Source organism: Plecotus auritus (genome assembly GCF_963455305.1).
Source record: "Plecotus auritus genome assembly, chromosome: 8".
Taxonomy (NCBI): domain Eukaryota; kingdom Metazoa; phylum Chordata; class Mammalia; order Chiroptera; family Vespertilionidae; genus Plecotus; species Plecotus auritus.
The window spans coordinates 58,498,246-58,520,425 of NC_137782.1; the positions used below are offsets into that span (position 1 = coordinate 58,498,246).

At 44.3% G+C, this 22,180-nt stretch overlaps 1 long non-coding RNA gene across 1 annotated transcript; it reads left to right on the top strand.

Moving 5' to 3' along the window:
- Positions 1-11,038: 11,038 nt before the first annotated feature.
- Positions 11,039-21,976, top strand: LOC308255962. Its single transcript, XR_013961393.1, has 7 exons — positions 11,039-11,249; positions 11,775-11,920; positions 13,157-13,226; positions 14,883-14,975; positions 17,326-17,422; positions 21,407-21,507; positions 21,614-21,976. It is a non-coding gene; the product is annotated as an uncharacterized lncRNA (long non-coding RNA).
- The last annotated feature ends 204 nt before the right edge of the window (positions 21,977-22,180 follow it).

The window sequence follows — 22,180 nt, forward strand, 5'->3', positions numbered from 1 at the left end:
TCAACTATAATTTAAGAACATTCAAACACATGGAGGCAAAATAGTATGTTATTAAACAATGAATGGGTTACCAATGAGATGAAGAAAAAAATAAAACACTTCCTGGAAACAAATGAAAATGAGCCCACAGCAGTGCACAGTGAAAGAAGTCCTGAGAGGGAAGTTCACAGCTTTATAGGCCTACCATAAGCAACAAGAAAAAGCTCAATTAAACAATCTAACCCTACAACTAAAATAATTAGAAAGAAAACAACAAGAAAAAAAAAAGAAGTAGAAGGAAGGAAATAATAAGGATCAGAGCAGAAATCAATGACATAGAGATTTTAAAAAAAATACAAAAGACCAATGAAACCAAGAGCTGGTTCTTTGAAAAAAAAAAAACAAGACTAATGAACCTTTAGCCAGACTCATCAAGAAACAAAAAGAGAGGAATCAAATAAATAAAATCAGAAAAGAAAGAAGCACAGTAACAACTGACACCACAGAAACATAAAGGATTGTAAGAAAAAATGATAAGCATCTATTTGCCAACAAAGTAGACAACCTGGGCGAAATGGACAAATCCCTAGAAATACACAATCTTCCAAAACTCAATCAGGAGGAGTCGGAAAACCTGAAGAAGCCAATAACTAATGATATTGAAGAAATAATAATTTTTAAAAAAAATTTTTTTTAAACTCCCAACAAACAAAATCCCTGGACCAGATGGATTTACAGGCAACTTTTACCAAACATTCAAAAAAGAACTAACAGTTATCCTCTTCAAACTATTACAAAAAATTCAAGAAGACTTGAATTTGAGAAGACTTCCAAGTTCTTTTTGCAAGGCCAGCATTATCCTAATTTCAAAACGTGATAAAGACATTACAAAGAAAGAAAATTACAAGCCAATATTCCTGAAGAACAAAGATGCTAAAATAATCTACAAAATATTAGGAAATCAGATCCAACAATACATCAAAAAGATTATACATCATGACCAAGTGGGATTCATTCCAGGGATGCAGGCTGATATAATACTCACAAACCAATAAATGTGATTCATCATATAAACAAAAAGAAGGATGAAAATCACATGATCATATAAATAGATGCAGAAAAGGCATTTGACAAAATCCAACACCCATTTTTGACAAAAACTCTCAGCAAAGTGGGAATAGAGGGAATATACCTCAACATAATAAAGGCCATATATGAGAAACCCACAGCTAACATCATACTCAATGGGCAAAGACTAAAAGCACTGCCCTTAAAAACAAAAACAAGACAGGGTTGTCCACATTCACTACTCTTATTCAACATAGAAGTCCTATCCACAGGGATTAGATAAGAAGAAAAAATAAAAGGCATCCAAAATGAAAAGGAGGAAGTAAAATATACCCTAAGAATCCTGAAACACCAATCAGAAAAAATATATGCACCCCTATGTTCATAGCAGCATTATTTACAATATCTAAAATCTGGAAATAGCACAAGTGCCCATCAGTAGATGAGTGGATAAAAAAGCTGTGGTATATTTACACAATGGAATACTATGCACCTGTAAAAAAGAAGGATCTCTTATCCTGAGACTGTGTAGATGGACCTGGAGATTATTATGCTAAGCAAAAAAAGCCACTCAGAGAAAGACAAATATCACATGATCTCACTTATATGTGGAATCTAATGAACAAAATAAACTAATGAACAAATAGGTCCAGAGACATGGAAGCAGGGAACAGACTAATAGATCTCAGAGGGAGGGTGGAAAAGGGGCTTGGAAGAGATTAACCAAAGAACTTATATGCATATATGCATAGCCATGGACACAGAAAATAGTAAAGGCCTGGGATGGGGCAGGTGCCAGACAGAGGGGGTGCAAAGGAGAGGGAAAGGGGGGACATCTGCAATACCCTTAACGATAAAAATAAATTTTAAAAAAGATTCAAGCAACATTGGTTGTTATCAAAATGACTACTACAGTTTAAGATTTGCATATCATTGATATTTTGCCTTCCAAAAAATTTTAGGTTCAATTCATTAGGAAACATTATGTCTGCCTCAAAAGCTAATTTCCCAAGCCATTCAGTGTTCCATTATAGTTGGGGCTGGTTCTTTTCTTTAAGAAAAAAATTCAATATTAGATAAGATTTTTAAAATTCCACAGTGAAATTTTGCTACTGCCAAGCCACGAGGGAAGATTCCTGACAAAAATTGACAGAACTGATGGTTAAGTCCACAAAAGCAAATGAAGTTCACCGTTCACACTACTGTTTCAGCAACACATGATACAGTCAAATATTTTCCACAAAATACCTGCTAATGAATAAGCCTTAAACATTACATTTTCACAAGCTTTGTAAATTTGTGAAGTAAGCTCTTTTCTGCTTCACACATATTTTTATAACTTTAAGTTTAATACATCTTAGCACAAAGAAGTTGTAGTATTTCCCCTTTAGTTATAACACAGACTATTCATAGAGACCAATCTTTTTTCACTTCAAAGTCAGCATTGACTTTTAGAATAAAAAACAAGTTAGAAGTATCAGTAACATCTTTTGGATTCATCAAGAGTAAAACAAAAATTGAAAAATTATTCACCCTGATTTTTAATTGACTATTAATGTTGTTCCCCATGTCATCAATTCTTTGGTCAACTATTCTCCCAAAAAGAATAATAGAATGTAGACACAGCTGATCCTCACAGCCAACTGGCCTGCAGGTCAATTCCTCCCAGTGATACCAACAACAATCAAGACTTAACTACAACAAGGCTGTACACACAGCCCACAAAGGGGTGCACCAGGAGTGTCCACCTCAGGTTAACTGGGGAGGCCGACCCACTGAGCCATATAGGAAACCTATTACACAAAGCTACTCTACCAACTCAGGGAAGCAGTGAAAAATGGGGAGACGAAGAAACAGATCACAAACAAAAGAAATAGAGGAAAACAAATGACTGGATATAGAATTCAAAACCACGGTTATAAGGCTCTTCAAGAATATCCTAGAAAAGGCCAATAAATATAACGAGACCCTCAAAGATATGAAAAAGGACCAACTAGAAATTAAACATACACTGACTGAAATAAAAAATATTACACAGAGACCCAACAGCAGACTAGAGGAACTCAAGAATCAAGTAAAAGATTTGAAATACAAAGAAGCAAAAAACACTCAACCGGAAAAGCAAAAAAAAGAAAAAAGAATCCAAAAAGTTGAAGATAGTGTAAGAAGCCTCTGGGACAACTTCAAGCATACCAACATCAGAATTATGGGGTGCCAGAGGAAGAGAGAGAGCAAGATACTGAAAACCTATTGGAAGAAATAATGACAGAAAACTTCCCCCACCTGGTGAAAGCAATAGACTTACAAGTCCAGGAAGCGCACAGAACCCCAAACAAAAGGAACCCAAAGAGGACCACACCAAGACACGTCATAATTAAAATGCCAAGGGCAAAAGACAAAGAGAGAATATTAAAAGCAGCAAGAGAAAAACAGTTAATTACCTACAAGGGAGCACCCATACGATTGTCAGCTGATTTCTCAACAGAAACTATGCAGGCCAGACGGGAGTAGCAAGGAATATTCAAAGTGATGAATAGCAAGAACCTACAACCAAGACTACTCTACCCAGCAAAGCTATCATTCAGAATTGAAGGTCAGATAAAGAGCTTCACAGATAGGAAAAAGCTAAAGGAGTTCATCACCACCAAACCAGTATTATATGAAATGCTGAAAGGTATCCTTTAAGAAGAGGAAGAAGAAGAAAAAGGTAAAGAGAAAAATTATGAACAACAAATACATATCTATCAACAAGTGAACCTAAAAATCAAGTGAATTAAAAATCTGAGGAACAGAATAAACTGGTGAATATAATAGAATCAGGGGCATAGAAAGGGAGTGGTCTGACAATTCTCGGGGAGAAAGGGGTATGGGGGTGCAGGAAGAGACTGGACAAAAATCATACACCTATGGATGAGGACAGTGTGGGGGGAGGTAAGGGCAGAGGGTGGGGTGGGAACCGGGTGAAGGGGAGCTAATCTGAACAATAAAGATTTATTAAATTTAAAAAAAAGAATAATAGTCTTTTTTTTAATTTAATAAATCTTTATTGTTCAGATTATTACAATTGTTTCTCCTTTTTCCCCCATAGCTCCCCTCCACCCGGTTCCCACCCCACCCTCTGCCCTTACCTCCCCCCACACTGTTCTCATCCATAGGTGCACGATTTTTGTCCAGTCTCTTCCTGCACCCCCATACCCCTTTCCCCTTGAGAATTATCAGTCCACTCCCTTTCTATGCCACTGATTCTATTATATTCACCTGTTTATTCTGTTCCTCAGATTTTTAATTCACTTGATTTTTAGGTTCACTTGTTGATAGATATGTATTTGTTGTTCATAATTTTTCTCTTTACCTTTTTCTTCTTCTTCCTCTTCTTAAAGGATACCTTTCAGCATTTCATATAATACTGGTTTGGTGGTGATGAACTCCTTCAGCTTTTTCTTATCTGTGAAGCTCTTTACCTGACCTTCAATTCTGAGTGATAGCTTTGCTGGGTAGAGTAGTCTTGGTTGTAGGTTCTTGCTATTCATCACTTTGAATATTCCTTGCCACTCCCATCTGGCCTGCATAGTTTCTGTTGAGAAATCAGCTGACAATCATATAGGTACGCCCTTGTAGGTAACTAACTGTTTTTCTCTTGCTGCTTTTAATATTCTCTCTTTGTCTTTTGCCCTTGGCATTTTAATTATGATGTGTCTTGGTGTGGTCCTCTTTGGGTTCCTTTTGTTTGGGGTTCTGTGCGCTTCCTGGACTTGTAAGTCTATTTCTTTCACCAGGTGGGGGAAGTTTTCTGTCATTATTTCTTCCAATAGGTTTTCAGTATCTTGCTCTCTCTCTTCTTCTGGCACCCCATAATTCTGATGTTGGTATGCTTGAAGTTGTCCCAGAGGCTTCTTACACTATCTTCAACTTTTTGGATTCTTTTTGGGCTGTGTGAACAGTCTTGTTGTAGTTAAGTCTTGATTGTTGTTGGTATCACTGGGAGGAATTGACCTCCAGGCTAATTGGCTGTGAGGATCAGATGTGTCTACACTGGGAGAACTTCTGTGCTGGAGACACCCTTATGGGAGAATACTTACAAAAGCCTTTGTGCTCAGCTTGAATGGGGCAGAGTCTCAGGGCAGAGCAGACAGCATTGGTTTCCCATCAGCCCTGCCCTAATAGGCCCCTGTGTCTCAGTGTCCTGCAGTAATTGCTACAAGCACCTCTGAGAGAAAGCCGCCTTCGAGTTTCGCCCACTGCCAGACTGTCCAGTTTCTCCCCAAATGAGTCTGGGTCCCCAGAGTCTCGCCCAGAACTGGAGTTCAGCACAGTCGGGAGCTTTTGTCTCCCACCCGCTTGAGAAAGCCAGCAGCGCACTCAGTTGCCAGTCCTCTCTGCACAGTGTCTCAGTACCTCTGCCTCCTGCAGCTCCTCTGAGTCTCAGTGTGCTTTTTTCTTCCTTCTAGTTGTAGAATTTCTACTCAGCCAGCCTTCCTGTAGTTCTGGATGATGTCTGTTTTGTCTTTTAGTTGTAGTTTTGAAATTGTTGTTCAAGGCAGCAGTTTAGGTGTTTACCTATGCTGCCATCTTGGTTTCTCTCTCAAGAATAATAGTCTTAAACAAGTTTATTTTCTCTGGACACATTCCTTCAGTAATGGCAATCAATCACTATTTAATTAACCCACTATCGGTTTTCCTTATTTGGCTAACAAATAAGCCACTCAAACTTACTGTGGCTTCAACCTCATTTTCACTGTTTATTTTTGTCAAGAAATTCCACTGTGATGATTTAAAATTTTTTTCTAATTGTCACTTCCTTGTGAGTTGGAAATATTGTGATGAATGCTTAGTTTAGTAATGCTGATATAGATTGTACTTAATTTTGGTGTCATTAAATATTATTCATATTTTATTATTATTAGTCTTTAATCCTCACCCAGGATATGTTTATTGATTTTTTAGAGAAAGAGAAAGAGGAAAAAAAACACATGTGATTGATGTGAGAGAGAAACATCGATCAGTTGCCTCCCACACACACCCCCACAGGGGATTGAACCTGCAACCTTTTGGTATAGGGTACAATGCACCAGCCAACAGAGTCTTCCTGCCAGGGCTATTCATCTTTTAAATTTTATACAACCATTTAAAAATGTAAAATCATTATTAGCTTGAGTACTGTCCAAAAACAAGCAGCAGGCTAGATTCAACCCGTGGGTCATTGTTTGCCCAGCCTGGTCTAATACACAGTTCTCTCCACTCCCAGATTCAGGAACCAGGATCATCAGGAAAGATGTGTGATAAGAATCAGTTAATCACCATTTATTGCCTCTCTTCCTGGTAGGGTGGATACTGCTTTACTGAAAGTATGATTATTTCTGATTGTTTATAACCTAGTATCAGTAGAACCCATTGTTACTCAATTTTAATTAAGTCAATACCTTTGGGGAAACCCCTTCCTTATCTCTAATTTCACCCTTTATTTAAACTCTGCCAACATTAAAAGCTCTTAAACCCCCCCCCTTTTTTTATTTTATATTTTTATTGATTTCAGATTGGAAGAGAGAGGGAGAGATAGAAACATCAATGATGAGAGAGAACCATTGATTGGCTGCCTGTGCACGCCCCACACTGTGGACCAAGCCCACAACCCACTGACCAGGAATCGAACTGTGACCTCCTGGTTCATAGGTTGACACTCAACCTCTGAGCCACGCTGGCTGGGCAACCCTTCCCCCTTCTTACTGGAAGTCAGGACATGTGGTCATTGGCAAGATACTGTACAAATTATTGAACCAAAGCCCTGGTTTGGGTCATTATTGGCAAGTGAGGCCTTCCAATAGCCAGAGAGGCTACTGATACACAGTTAATGCTAAGAGTTTGGACTTGATTTGAATCTGAGACTGTGGGTCATAGAGAATACTGTGAAATATCTATGGGCTACTAGGGATCCAGGTCCTAGATTTACAACCCAGGACTCCACAGAAATGACTCAAAGGTGAGCTCCCCATCTATCCCCACTGGGCATTAGAGAATCCCTAGCCTCCCAGTCATCCTGATAGATTCTCCACTCTACTCCTCAACTCTTATCTCTTTATCCTACTCACCTTTCATGCTTGGGGGCTCCCTTTGTGGACATGGCTAAGTGGAGGCCTGACAGTAACTAGTCCAGGTAGGAATTTAAAGCTTCTACTAATCCATGAAAAGAGTCACCTAACCAGGATCTATTAATTCAAAATAGTGATGTTATCAGTCTTTATTTCACCTTTTGTTGCCTTTTTTCTTCCCCTATTTCACACCTTCTCTTTTCTTCCTAACTGAAAATGAGAGATGTTGGGGAGACTACACTGGTTTTAAACTTGCTTTAATTATATGTATGGGAAAGAGGCCCCAAGGGTGAGAAATAATAAGGGTACTTCCCTTGAACCTCCACTCCCAGCTCAAAATGTCCTGCTGAAGACCCAAAGTTAATTATCATTCTTTCAAGGGCCATCCCTTTACAATGGCAAAAGGATGTGCCAAAGTTCAAACATCCTTTTATTATTGAGTATGGGGAGGGTTGCTCTAAATATGGTTATACTCATTTTAATCTATTTTAGTTTCTGCTCTTATTTCATTTATTTTACATCAGTGCCCCAGCTTTTTCTATAGAACTTGTCACGATTTTTAATTACTACATTTGCTGGCTCATTTGTTTATTATCCCCCCTAGACTACAACCAACAAAGTCAGAGACCACTTCTGTCTTCTTTGTTTAATGGGAACAGGTTTCAGTTTTGCAAGATGAAGAGAGTTCTGGAGATGGATGGTGGTGATGGTTGCACAACAATGTGAATATACTTGACATTTCTGAACTGAGTATTTAAAATGGTCAAGATGGTAAGTTTTATATTTATGTGGATTTTTTCACAATTTAAAAATAGGTAGAATAATACATTGAAATGCAGTATCCTAAGTGTTTTTAATAGTTGTTTATAGTAAGCTAGTTTAATTAGTTTTAGTTATCATCATCATTATCACTTTATAAAAACTAATATCCATTCATAACTTTTTAAAAAATTTTAAATTTTAGAAATAGAATATACAGTGTAAACATTAGCCAATATCACACATAATGGTAAAATCATAGAAGCAGTCTTCTATTTTTATCCTGGAAGTCCCTTGGCTTCCAGGATAAAAATGTTTAATATCCTTGGCTAAGAAATTCCAAGGTATTTTTCTTTTTTTTTAATCCTCACTAGAGAAAGGAAGGGAGAGGGGGAGAGAGAAACATCAATCAGTTGCCTTTTGTACGAGTCTGACTGGGGATCTAACCCACAACCTAAGTATGTACTCTGACCGGGAAATGAACCTACAACATTGTGGTATACAGGCCAATGTTTCAGGCAACTGAGTCACCCAGCCAGGGCAGAAACCCAAGGTCTTCACAGTGAAGAGCTGATGTGGTCAGCTAGCATGGTGAAAGATAATGAGCCAAAGTCGTGTATCATTGTCCTGGAATACCCAAGTATTCAGGCAAGAAAGTTGACAATTCTCAAGCCAGGAAAGTGTAAGTAATTAGCCACAAATATCTCAGTTATTTAGTTAGCAAGGAAGGTACAAAGTCATTGTTCAGGGAAGCCCAAGTTAATTAATCATCCAGATTCATTAGTTAAGAAGGTTGTTTTCAAGGGTCATCCACCATGGATAGAAGGAAATTCCAATCTCACTGCTGAGGTTATCAGTCTTTATCTAGGACTCCATTCCCCAGGGCACATCCCTGCCAGTTTTTGAAGGAAGAGGACCACAACTTCTCATGCATGTCCACATGGCAGAGGCTGCCTGAGTCATTTATTTCATTATTGGCCCACATTGGTCCCCTCTTCAAAACCAGTGGCCTTTAATGAACCAGAAGCAAAACTAGAGAGAGAGAGGTTGTGTGGGTCAGAGGACCCATGTAGGGGACTCAGGGAGAAGGAGGTGCTGAGACCCTGGTGGGAGCTGACCCTGGTAGAAAGACCCTCTGTCTCATTTCAGTCTTTCAGAGCATCCAGAGAGGGCTTGGCGCTGTTGGAGACTCCAAAACAGGCCAAGATCCAGGGCATGAGGCAGCTCAGGGAGAGCCCGACCTGCCTGAGAAGCCCCAGGGGGCTGGAATGGTCAAGGCTTCTAGTAGGCCTCAGCTCCAACCTGCAGGAGCCTGAGCCTATTTCCTCCGAAAGATGCAGTAACAGAGGAGCAGTAAGAAGGCAAGGAGGAGGATGGACAGGTACAGCAAGGTCTCCAGCATGGTGATCATTCTTAGCGTGGGGGTGGAGCCTGGAACTCCTGCAGGCCTCACAGGGCCAGTTGCTGACTTCCAGCCTTGACCCTGGGCATCAACTCCTAGGAACAATCTGCCCAGCCAACGGTTTCATTTTCCTCCAAGGAAAGGGGCTCTCTCAGCTATTGTGAGGTCACAAATTCTAGATTGGTGGAATATTGGCCTCAGAGTTACAGCCCAATCCATTATTAATGCAACCAGTATGTTGAAAACTGGACTCTTTGTATGTAATTATAATTTTATTTGTGTGTTTTGTGTGTGTGTGTGTGTTTTGTGTTTTTTTGTTTTTGTTTTTGTTTTTGTTTTTGCCAGCCTCTTTAGACTTTCTAAGTAGAAGTATCTTTCTCCTGTCCCTAGAGAAATATCAGGCAGGTCTCATAGCTTTTCTGACCATTCTTAGGTAGTAAGTCTTATAATCACTAAAAATAAGGAAAATAGTTTCCATTCAATTATTTTAAATGTCAAGTCTGACCCACTAGACTTTTCAAACTCAGCACACTTGCTCTGCCCCATAAATAATCCCACAGGGCCCTCACAGTGACAGAAGCCCTCAGCTTTCTCAGAAGTACTAAAGTATTGCAACTACCATGCCTTCGCCATGTTCTCTGTGGTATGCTCTTGATATGAGTCGTTTCACTTAATTTTCACAGCAACACTATGAGGGGGGAGCTCTGATTCTGCCCATCTTTCAGAAAAGGAAAACTAAGGCTAGGCAGAGAAGTTAGGTCACTTAGCCAAGGTCGCACGGAGAGTAAGAGCAAGAGCAGGAGGCAGGAGAGGGCAGCAGGCTGAGTGGCCACAAGTGTGTATACCTGACCCTTTTGTCCAGTGTTCTCACAGCCACAGCAGCCCATGTCCCTCCCCATCACAGAGACCCCCCCCCCCAATTTTCTCACAGTCTTAGAATCCCAGCAACTTCTCCCAGAACACTGAATGTGGAGTGTTCGCATGCTCAGAGACCCCCATTTTCTCTTGGTTGCATACATTTAGATTGTGTGGACGTAGTGAGCGCCAGGAAACTGACTGTGGGCCAAGGGTGCGCTGTTTTACACTTCAGAATGTGGGCTGAGTTAGTGGCAGGGTTGCCCCGGGTCTGAGAGGTACACCTGGCTTGGGATACAGGCAGTGCTAGCGCTTGTGAGATTTGGGAGCCATGAGTCCCCGCCCAGGCCAGTGTCTAGTGTGATGTTGGGAGCACAGGACCTCTGCCTTCTCTGCCACTATGCATATCTGATCAGGTTCCTCACATGCAAATCTGATCAAGTCCCTTCTGCTTCAAGGACTCTTTTCCCATTTAATTTTAGGACGAGATTCAGTAAAGCACCTGCATACCCCTCTAGGCTCCCTCACATTCCAATCTCAGACAATATTTTAGACTGGTGATGGCCAAATAAATACATGGACAGAATTCACTCATTTGTTCAACTGTGCCAGCCACTAAATCAGGAGCTATGAATACAGTGGTCACTCAGACAAATTCCTATTGCCCAAATTAAACACAGTGAACAACGAGATCCTGCTAATAAAAGTTCCTCACGTGGAAGAGTGATCATTTCTACATATTAATGACAAATCAGTGACCAAGGAACACCTTCAGAACAAATAGAATGTTATTTCTCTAATTCCAGACTGCTTTGGGAAAATTATCCCAAACCCTCCAGAGTCAGAATTTGAACTCCGCTCCACCAGGGGGCGCTGGAACCGCTTTCGCGGGCTCTGCCCGGGGAGGCGCCGCTCCGGGCAGCAGCCCGCGCCGCAGCCTCGTTTCGGCCGGCGCCGAGCGTCCGGAGGAAGGTCCTAGTCGCTTGGCTCCTGACGGCAGTCGACCCACGCCATCTCCCGATATCCTCAGACATCCACGCCGTCCCGCAGTGTCGGCTCTCTCTCCGCCGCTGTCCCGAGCCGTTGGTCGCGGCACCCAGGTGAGTCCACTGCGGAGAGCGATGGGCGCGTGGTCTGCGCCTTCCAGTATCGGGAAACTGAGGCCGGAGGTCAGCTCGGAGTCTGGGCCCTGCTCCCACTTCGTTGCCCGTTTCTTCCGCGGGGTGTGGATCTCTCCGGGTTCGTGCCCTGGAGAAAAGGGCGTCAGGTCGGCGGCGCCCTCTGCCGACGCTGCCTCGGAGCCGGCCGGGCGTCCGATCCCCGTCCTCAACGCTGACGGCCAGAAACAGGGCCGGAGCCGCGTGTGACCCCGGGCCTGAGGGGCGACAAAGCCCCAGATTTTCTCTGCCCCGGCATTTAATCTCCCAGAGCCACTCGTCTGTTACCTACACGGTGTACTTATGACCGTAATTCTTTCCCTTTAATAACCCTAAAGGGAAGTGTTGAACCTCCATTTACCGACCTGTTGGCTGAGCGTTAAATTCAGGGATGCCCCCAGGGCCCCGGAGTCTGGAGCCCCTCCCTCTGCTCTGCACTAAAGCTTCCCCTTGCTCTTCCCGGCACAGGCCGCGGGACTCCGGCTCTTGGAGGCAGATGACAGCTCTCCTTCGTACGGCCTTTGGGGCTCTGCACCAGCCAGCGCCCCTTCTCTCCAGGGCCCTGATGACACTGCCTGATGCGCCCGCACTGTGGCCAGAGGGTGAGGCCCCGGGTAAGTGCTGCTGGCCCTTGGCCCCTGGAACTCGGGCTTGCTGCCTTCCGGCCCCACCGCCGGCCCCACCGCCGAGGGGGTGGTCCTGGAGTTCACCTGGGCTCCGGGAACTGTCTTGCAAAGCACTTGTGCCAAAGGGGCCTGATGGTGTAGATGGGGCTGGGTTTGGGGGCCAGAAAGGTTCAGATCCTGACTCAGCCCCTCCTTACCTGTGAAACTTTGGTTAAGTTTCTTCTTTTTATTTTATTTTAAATCTTACTGATTTCAGAGAGGAAAGGAGAGAGAGAGAGAGAGAGAGAGAGAGAGAGAGAGAGAGAGAGAGAGAGAGAGAGAGAGAGACACATCAATGATAATTGGCTGCCTCCTGCACACTCCCCACTGGGGATGGAGCCTGCAACCTGGGCATGGAGCCTGAACCGTGGGCATGTGCTTGACCCGGATTTGCGTGACCGATGTTCAGTCACTGAGCCAAGCCTGGTCCTATGGACCCTTATGATGGGGGGAGATGGACTCTATATGGAGTGATGATAGTGCTCAGGATCCTGGGCTTGGCTGTTTACATGGGCTCCTCTTTCTGGCTCACATTCTGCCTTTTCTGCCCCTGCATTCGAAAGTGATTGTGGGCTGCCGGTGCCCTGGTCATTGATAGAGCAGGGAGAGCAGTTGCTGGAAGCATTTCCCCGTGTTTGGAGGGTCCACCCCATCCCTTGCAAACCCTGGAGCTTTCACACACCACCACCCTCCCACCACCTTTTAGAGGCCTCCAGGCCCCTGGTGTCTGGTTTATTGAGTGTTGGCTCAGAGCTGGTGTCTGTGAGGCCTTAACAGAGGAGAATGAGAGGGGGTGCTGCCTCAGGCGATGCATGGGTTGCTTGTGGAGCCATAGCTGTGGTCTTCTGGCTCTGGTCTGCAGTTTCACCAGCTCTGTGTCCTCTTCTCTGCCTGAGTTTGAAGCGAGTAAGAGTGCCCATGTCCTGTAATGCAGGCAAAGGAAAAGTTGTAAGGTTTTCCTCATATTCAAAGGACCCACTCTTGCCCCTTCCAGAGGGGACAGCCTTAGGTGAGTGGCAGTGACGGAGCATGAAGTAGACGGACGTTCAAGGGAGACAGGCTGTCATTGCATTCATATCCTAACACTTGGGTTCCCCAAGTGGCTTTCTGTTGAGCATAATGGTTTTCTGGACATATAAGCAGTGCCAAGTGGCCTATCACATGCTGGCTTCTTGTCCCCTGCAGGAGTGTCATGTGACTGCTGTCCCATGAATGAGAAATGTCCTCAGGGAGATCCTGGATTATGAGATTCCAGGTAAGTGATGTTCTGTCTGGTTCTCTAGAGCTCAAGTTCTATGCAGGCTAATAGGCCAGGTGTGTAGGTGAGAGGTGTGAGGGGTGAGAACGCAGGTGAAGGCTGCTTCCCAGTGTTCCCAGGTTTGACCCCTGGGGCCAGCAGGCACAGGTCCCAGCCCTCTTCTGAGAGCCGCTGGTGAAGGCTCTGGTGATGTTGAGAGGAAACAGTGTTGGAATGAACAGAGGGCTGCGTTTTAGAGCCAAGCCTGGGTTTATGTCATGACCAGCGGTGCTCTCTGTGAGCCTGAGTGGGAATGCTGTCAAATGTTCAGTGTTGGTGCCACTCACACCCAGTCTTTTGGAACTCAAGGATTCTCAATATACCTACTGTTAGTCTTCTCTTTAACTCTCAGCTCTTGGCAGGGACTTGGTAAGTAATCTCTGAAAATGAGATGTGGCTTCTGTAATCTTCAGTTGTAATCTGGTCATTGACCTGTGTGCTGGTCCGTTCTCACTTCAGCCATTTCTCAGGCTGCTGGCAGTGTCCTCCTTTCTGGCCTCACTCACTGCCCTTTTCTGCCCCTGCATTCGAAAGTGATCGTGGGCTGCCTGTGCCCTGGTCATTGATAGTGCAGGGAGAGGAACTGCGAAAGCTTTTCCCCGTGTTTGGAGGGTCCACCCATGTCCCTTCCAAACCCTGGCGCTTTCGGACATGTCTTCCCACCAGTTTGTGTTACTTCCTGGTACCTGGTGCTTTGCGGCTCTTTGAGAGTCCTTTTTGCCCTGCCGCAGCGAGTTTATGGTTGAGGGACAATCACTCTCCTCCTAGGGCTCCCCTCCTGGAACCTTTCTGTGCCTCTGCATCACATGCACCCCTTCCCACACCCTCAGTCCCACCTCTAGTGCCAATCACACCTGGAAAGTGTTGGCTTGTTTATCATGTCCCCATGCTGCGATCTTGAGGACAGTGCCTCAGTCTTGTTTTGCATTGTGCTCAGGGGCTGACATATAGCACCTGGACAGAAACAAAGCAAAATAACAAAACGAGGCTCATGCCATTGTGGGCGTACTGTTGAACAATGCCCTGGACTGAGATATTCCCGCCCACCCACTGGAAAAGTGTTGTTTCTCTATTGAAAGATAGACTTCTTGTGGTCTACCTTTCGTCTTGCCATGGACAGGGCCCATGGCCCCTGACCCATCAGGGGTGGTTTTCCCTCTTCCCTTAGATTACAGGGCAGGGACTTGAGTAGTAATAGAGCTGGGCCAAGCACAATACAGTTGAGGATATGTATGTAAGCAGCTCTTAAACTAGATGGTAGACATGGGGCCTTCCCCTACCCGGTACCCTTCCAGTTCCTGCTAGTCACTGCCTGTCAGCCATGGCACCCTCCCTAAAACTTGGGCTCAGCATCCTTTCAACATAGACTTGTTAGCAACAAATTCATCACAGTTGGCACATAGGATAACACGGATGTTACTCCTGATCACAGACGATCTGCAGACCCCTTCCTAGAGTTAAGTTGTTCTTGTTTCTGGGACGGCAGTGTGGCCGTTCAGGTTCTCATAGTAACAGCCCACATTTGTGGGTGCTCTAATCTGCCAGCTACTGTGCCGTGTTCTCTGTGCCCCCGGGGCCTGCTACGAGTGCCCATTCATGGCTTGTCTCTTACAGATGGGTCTGCGGGTGCAGAGGTGCCATGGGAGATGGCATTCATCTTCATGTCAGTCTCCTTATCAGCCGAGCGCTAGACCATGGGGTCCTAAGGTAAGTTTTTTAGACCACTTTCTGGAATTTTGTTACTTTACATCTGTAAAGTCACATGCATATTCCCTGTGACTTGGGTGAAAATGTGAGGGGAAGGGAGGTAAAGGGAGCATCCGTGAGTTCACAGTTGTGTTTCTGATCTGGGCAGTCCCTCACATGCCTACAGGAGAGGGGCCTCTAAGAACCTGCTTGGGTAAGAGGCTCCCTGGGGCATCACCCTTCCAAGTGCTAGAGTGTCAGCAGGCTGCTGTGACGGAAAGCATGTAGGTTTAGACACCAGAGACTCTGGTCCCACCTCTGAACCTATCCAGCTGTGACCTAGTTTCCTCTCTACTTCTTCATCTGAAAAATCAAAGCTGGGGTAGCAGAGAAGGTTTTTAACTTTTTTACATGGTGGTGTCATGACCACATGATCCTGATCTTTCCCAACCCACAAGCATTTCTAATTTTTTATGCTGGTAGTGTCCAGACTCTGGCAGAGATTTCAGAGGGTCTTTGCAGGATGCAGCAGAAGCTGTTGGGGTTCTGCTCAGCTGGGCTGCTCGCCTGTCTCAGCCATGCCCCTGGCACCAGCCTCCCGCCCTTACCGTCCTTTTCTGCTCCTGCATTTGAAAGTGATCGTGGGCGCTGTGCCCTGGTCATGGATAGTGCGGAAGAGGATTGCTGAAAGGAGTTTTCCATGTTTGAAGGGCCCAGCTGTCCCGAACCCTGGAACTTGCACACACTAGCTGTTTCCTCCTGCCATTCTCTTCAGAGCTTCACTGGCCCCATGTGATATAGTGACTGGGAGACCCCCTGACTTGTGGGCTTCACTCTGTCTTTCAAGTTAAGGATCCACTTCTCAGAAACCAGTCCATGTGTTTACATTTGTACCTCACAGTGGAGTAAATTCAGATAGTGCTGAAGGGCATACATAATTCATGGGTTCTCCTTTATAAATTTATAGGAGTGTATGATAATCCTATCTAATAAAAGAGTAATATGCAAATTGACTGTCACTCCAAGACACAAGATGGCCTACAGGGGAGGGCAGTTGGGGGTGACCAGGCTGGCAGAGGAGGGCAGTTGGGGGGGGCCAGGCTGGCAGAGGAGGGCAGTTGGGGACCAGGCCGGCAGAGGAGGGCAGTTGGGGGGACCAGGCCTGCAGAGGAGGGCAGTTGGGGTGACTGGGCCAATAGAGGAGGGCAGTTGGGGGAGACCAGGCCTGCAGCGGAGGGCAATTGGGGGGGACCAGGACATCAGGGTAGGCAGTTGGGGGGGGGGGGGAACCAGGCCTGCAGGGAAGGGCAGTTGTGGGCAATCAGGCCAGCAGGGAGGGCAGTTAGGGGTGACTGGGCCAACAGAGGAGGGCAATTGGGGGGGGGGGGGGGGGAACCAGGCCTGCAGGGGAAGGCAGTTGGGGGAGACCAGACCAGCAGGGGAGGACAGTTGGGGCCGGGAGCCAGGCCCTCAGGGGAGGGCAGTTGGGGGGGACCAGGCCCGCAGGGGAGGACAATTGAGGGGGGCCAGGCTTGCAGGGGAGGGCAATTAGGGGTGACCAGGCCAGCAGGGGGGGCAGTTAGGGGCAATTGGGCTGGCCGGGGAGCAGTTAGGCGTCAATCAGGCTGGCAGGGGGGTGATTAGGAGGTGATCAGGCTGGCAGGCAGAAGCAGTTATGGCAGTCAGGCAGAGGCAGGTGAGCAGTTTGGAGCCAGCAGTCCTGGATTGTGAGACGGATGTCCAACCGCTTGTTTAGGCCCAATCCTAGTGGGAGTGGGCTTAAACAGGCGGTTGAACAACCCTCAAGGGGTTCCAGATTGGAGAGGGTGCAGGCTGGGCTGAGGGACAACCCCCTCCCTCCCATGCACGAATTTTGTGCACCAGGCCTCTAGTCCATAATAATATATTATTCAAGACAGCCAGTGGTGTTTGTGTGTTTTTGCTCCTTGACTCTTGAGCACAACTATATTGCTTCTCCAGGAGCCATCGGTAATATCAAATTAATGGAAGAAAAAAGTTAAGTTGGGGGCCAAGTGTAGTGGCAAAGAGGGGTTCTATCAATTCTGAATCAGTTTGTATTGTCACAGTATACCAGAAAATTGAGGGGTTTTCTTGTTGGTCACAGAGGAGAGTCGAGCACATTGACTGTTATTCTCCTTTCGCTGACATTTAACCTGTGCTTTTGTGGTTTCTCTTGAAAAGGGTGATCCTGGGTTTTACTAGAGAAGACATTTTCAGGCCTGTGGATCTTTGGAATCTGTATTTGTAGACTCGAACCGTGGCTTGCATTCCGGTTCATGTTCAAATGGTGTGTTGCTGACTGGACACCCAGACATGGAATCAGCCATTCTTCTGCCTTTTGTCCGTGCAGGTGTGTTCTGTAGGAGGCAGAAACCTGTGGCGCTGACTTCACTCTGTAGACTCAGAAGATGCAGCATGGTGCCCCTGAAAGGCATGTTCTAGCTGAGGTGAGTTGGAGGTGAGGTCAAGGTATTCTTCTCATTGGTCCCCACTTTTGGTCTGAGGACTCCTGTCTAGTTCCCAGGTGCTCTTCCGTTGACATTCATGTCTAGTCTTTGAGGATGGGATGCAGTTTGCCATGCATTTTGCCCTATGTTTCATGATGCTGTGAAGGTAGTGAGAATAATACATGTGAGCCACCTGGTACAGGCAGCCATCTGATAAACGTGAGATTTCCAAACCTGCCCTCTGCCCCTTTTGCATCAGAGGCTTGTCTTGTCGCACAGCCTGGTTACCAGGCCTGGGGCTGCTCAGTCATGTTGGAGGATTTAGGGGACAGTGGTGACCATTTTGAAAAGACAGTTTATCACCACCATCACCCCCACCTGGTAATTCATACCTGTGGGTGTAGCAACCTGTCGATTGAGTTGGGGCTCGCTTATGTATAATGTGTTCAGGTTTTGATGCTATTTTCTCATTTAGCTTTCAGTGGGTCTGGCAGTCTTTTCTTTTAATGTTTTTATTGGTTTATATTTATTTGAGAGAGAAACCTCCATCGGTTGCCACACACACTGGACTGGTGACAGTGCATGGGACGATGCTCACAATTGAGCCACACTGGCCAGGGCAGGGCCTGGCAGTCTTGATCTTCAAAGATCTGGGCACCTAACAAGTCTTGCTGGAGGTTTATCTTTTATTTGCCTTTTTTGGCTGGGTCGTATAAAGTGGGTCTTTGCAGAATAGGATGACTACTGTTGGGCCTGTGACAGGCTAGGCCAGTGGTCGGCAAACTCATTAGTCAACAGAGCCAAATATCAACAGTACAACGATTGAAATTTCTTTTGAGAGCCAAGTTTTTTAAACTTAAATTATATAGGTAGGTACACTCTTATTAACTTAATTAGGGTACTCCTAAGCTGGCCTCTGCTAAAAACGTCCTCAATCTGATTGAGGTACGTTCGCTGAGGTCGACCCCTTCCAACTCTCCCATCCATACTCGTCTTGTATACTTGTTTCGTCTATCTCCTTTCGTTCATCCTCTCTATATGTCCAAACCATCTCAACATACCTTTCTCAATCCTCAACACTACATCCTTCACTCCACAACGTTTCCCTAAAATTAACTTAATAAACTTTACTTAAAGTTTTAAGTCTTAGTTAAACTATAGGTACGTTGAATAAAACTTGATATCATACTTAATAACGATATTATTTATTGATAAAATTAAATTCCTTACAATTTACCTTACAATATCCATAAAATTAAATCATGACAATGGCTGACAAACACTAATGTGAACAATGGCCTTGCATCTCCTTGGAAAGTTTGGGTAAGTCAAGTTTGTATGTTGTTTTTAATTTTAGGCACGATTCCAGGTTCTCATCAATAAGACGACTTCTCAATTTACTCTTGATAAGGTTCATGCTTGAAAATGATTTTTCGCATAAATATATAGACCTGAATAAGGAAAGATCAGCAAACGCTAGTTTTTTCAGTTGATTATATGAGTCAGGAATACTATTCCAGGTGTTAAAAATCAACATAACTTCCTTCTCCAGGTCTTTCAAAGCAGACCACTTGTGCTGTGAACTAAGTTCACATTTGTTTTTCTTTAATATTTCTATATCAGCACAAAGATGTTCAAATTTCAAGCTCCACAATTCTTTGTTTTTTAAATCCAGCAATTGCATTTCAAAGTTGCCAATGTCAATATTAAAGGGAGAAAAATTTAATTTTGTTACAGTAGCATTAAGAGGTTTTTTAACAAATGCTAACGTCGCTTTGCTGTTTCTGAATTCCTGAAACCTGTTGAGAAAAGCTTCCCTCATATTTAAAAGTGTTGTTTTGAAATAGCAAATGTCAATATCAGAATTATTTTCTTGGCGATGTTTCAACAGGCTTGGAAAGTGAATCAAAGTTTCTCTTTCAAAATCTTGAGCAAAAAGAGATTATTTGTTTTCGAATGAAATAACTTCTTCTAACATTGAAAAAATTGTGTTTCCTTTCCCCTGTAGTTTATGATTAAGCTGATTTAGATGAGACATAACGTCTATCATGAAATAAAATTTTTGGATCCACCGATCGTTCGTTAGTTCTGGATAGTGAACACCCTTCTCAAGGAGAAATGCTTTAATTTCTCTTAAGGAAGCAAAATGTTTCCTCTTGATAACCAACGTACCTTGTTATGCAGCAGAAGATCTGTGTACTCTCCATTTCAACTAAAAATTCTTTAAATTGGCAATGATTAAGAGCTTTAGCTATAATGGAGTTGATAATGTTAATCACCAATTCCATAACTTTGCAAATTTCTTCTGGAAATGTCTGCGCACAAAGTGCTTCTTGATGAATGATGCAATAGTAAGTATCTCGTGATTAATTTTTTCTTTCAAAATAGCAACAAACCCATTTCTTTGGCCGGTCATACTTTTTGCCCTGTCTGTTGAAATTGAGACAGTTTTGTCAAGTGGAATATGATGTTTTTCAATGCACTCAATTATAGCACTTGCTATATCCTCTCCATGTGTTTGACCTTTGAGTGGCAATAATCCTAAAAGTTCTTCTTTAGGACCTGTAGATGAAATAAATCGTACAAAAAGTGAAACTTGAGCTGACTCGTCAACTGCTATTGATAAAGCTGAAACCAATTTAAGAACTTTGACTTGCTGGTCGGTTATATTCGAAGACATTTTGACTGTTCGATCTTTCACTGTTTTAGCAGACAATGGTAACTCTTTAATTTTTTTTAGAATATTTGCTTTGTTCTTAAAATCCTGAAATAGCTCTTGGATGCATTTATAAAACAACTTTTTATGTATTCACCGTCTGTATATGGTTTTCCTCTCTTAGCAATCTCTTGACTAACCACAAAACTTGCAATATTAACATTGTTGGAAGATTGCATCCAGTAATTAAATACAGAACTTGATTTTTCTTGACTCTTCTGAAGTTCCTCAACTGCTTTCTTCCTTGCATCACTGACAGGATATTTAGTACTAAATGACACGTGTTTAGTTGTAAAGTGTCTCTCCAAATTTGATTTCTTGTTATGCGCCAATTTTTCCTGACAATTAAGACAGGTCGGAAGGCCATTTAAGTTTTGAATAAATGCTAAAGTCTCGGTCCATTCAACTTTAAATTCACTGTTTTCGTCTTCCGTTTTTCTTTGCTTCTTCTTTGTAGCCATGTCAAACAGGATACCTAAAAAAAAGTTTCATTTTATAATAATAAAGCCACCAACAAAAAATAATTACAATTCTTAAATTGATGACAAAAATACCTGTAGGGATTTGCAGCTGGGTGGAAAAATACAGGTAACTTTATGCTTCAAGTAGGTACTTTTGTCACCCGCACGCGTTTTGCGGACACGACTAGCACTAACCACTACACAATGAGACTGCTGACTGACTGGCTCGCTCACTCAACTCGTGCATGAATCACATGCGCCTCCCCCACGCTGCGTATCCCGTGGCCCACCTGCGCCGCGTCTCCCGTTGCCCGACCGACCGACACCCCCACTTCTTCAAAATAGACTTGCCCAGGCGGAAAACCAACTTCTGTGCGTTGGCCACGAAGTTTCAATCGCATTGTACGTGCGCGCCTGCACATGGTATTTTGTGAAAGAGCCACACTCAAAGGGCCAAAGAGCCGCATGTGGCTCGCGAGCCGTGGTTTGCCGACCACTGGGCTAGGCAGATAAATAATGACAATACGATGTGTCAGAGCCCCTGACAGTGAGGGCTGAGCTGTCCTCTTGAGGGTTACTCTTATCTGGGTCAGTTGTCCTGATCATGAACCAGTTGAGAGAAAATCATTTCCTATAAAAAGTGGGCTTTTAAGATGGTTTCCTTTATTGCCCTTTCCATTCGGGTGATACCTCGTTTGGTGTGCATTAACTGGGAGCTTGGGCCTGGTTGATCGGGACCCTCTTGGTGATGTCGCTTGGGGAGAAGAGGGCACTGGAGACTAAATGCTTGTATGCTTCCTGTCCTAGGCCAACCTTAGATCAGAGACTGTTGAAGAAAGTCCCAAGGCCATGAATCGGTGACCCTCAGGATGATTTGGGAGCTGTGTTTCCTGGTATTTCTCACCAAAGTGAGTTAATGCCAAGGGCTGGGAACCAAAAGCTAGAGGGTAAGCTGTTGTGTCTTTATGCAGATGCGAGCTCCAAACCACTGGACTCACCTTTCCTTTCTTTTAGATTCTGTTGGTGGTGTTTGTGGAGACCAGAGGGGCAGAGAATTGAGAGGGAGGTCCCCACATGAAGCCTCACCACAGCTCTCCCCCCTGCCAGCTCAGAACATCACGGGCAACTTCACTCTGCACAGAGGGAAGCTTGGGGTCCACTTCAACCAGCTCTGCGTTTTGACAGCAGCACCCTTAGAGGGCCAGCCCGTGTCCCTCGCCCATGCCCGAATGACTTTAGTAACCAAGAATTTTTCTCTTGAATTTGTAGCTGCTCATCACTTTCCTCCACCACCCATTTAATAAACCTTACCAATGTGCTTTGTCTGCCTTTTAAATCAGCATCAAGCCATGTGCCAGCAAGACTGGGCCTGGGGAAAGTGGGTCACGGGCCAGATCTCATTTTCTTTTTCTTTTCTTTTTTTTTAATATATATTTTATTGATTTTTTTACAGAGAGGAAGGGAGAGGGATAGAGAGTTAGAAATATTGATGGGAGAGAAACATCAATCAGCTGCCTCCTGCACTCCTACTGGGGATGTGCCCGCAACCAAGGTACATGCCCTTGACCGGAATCGAACCTG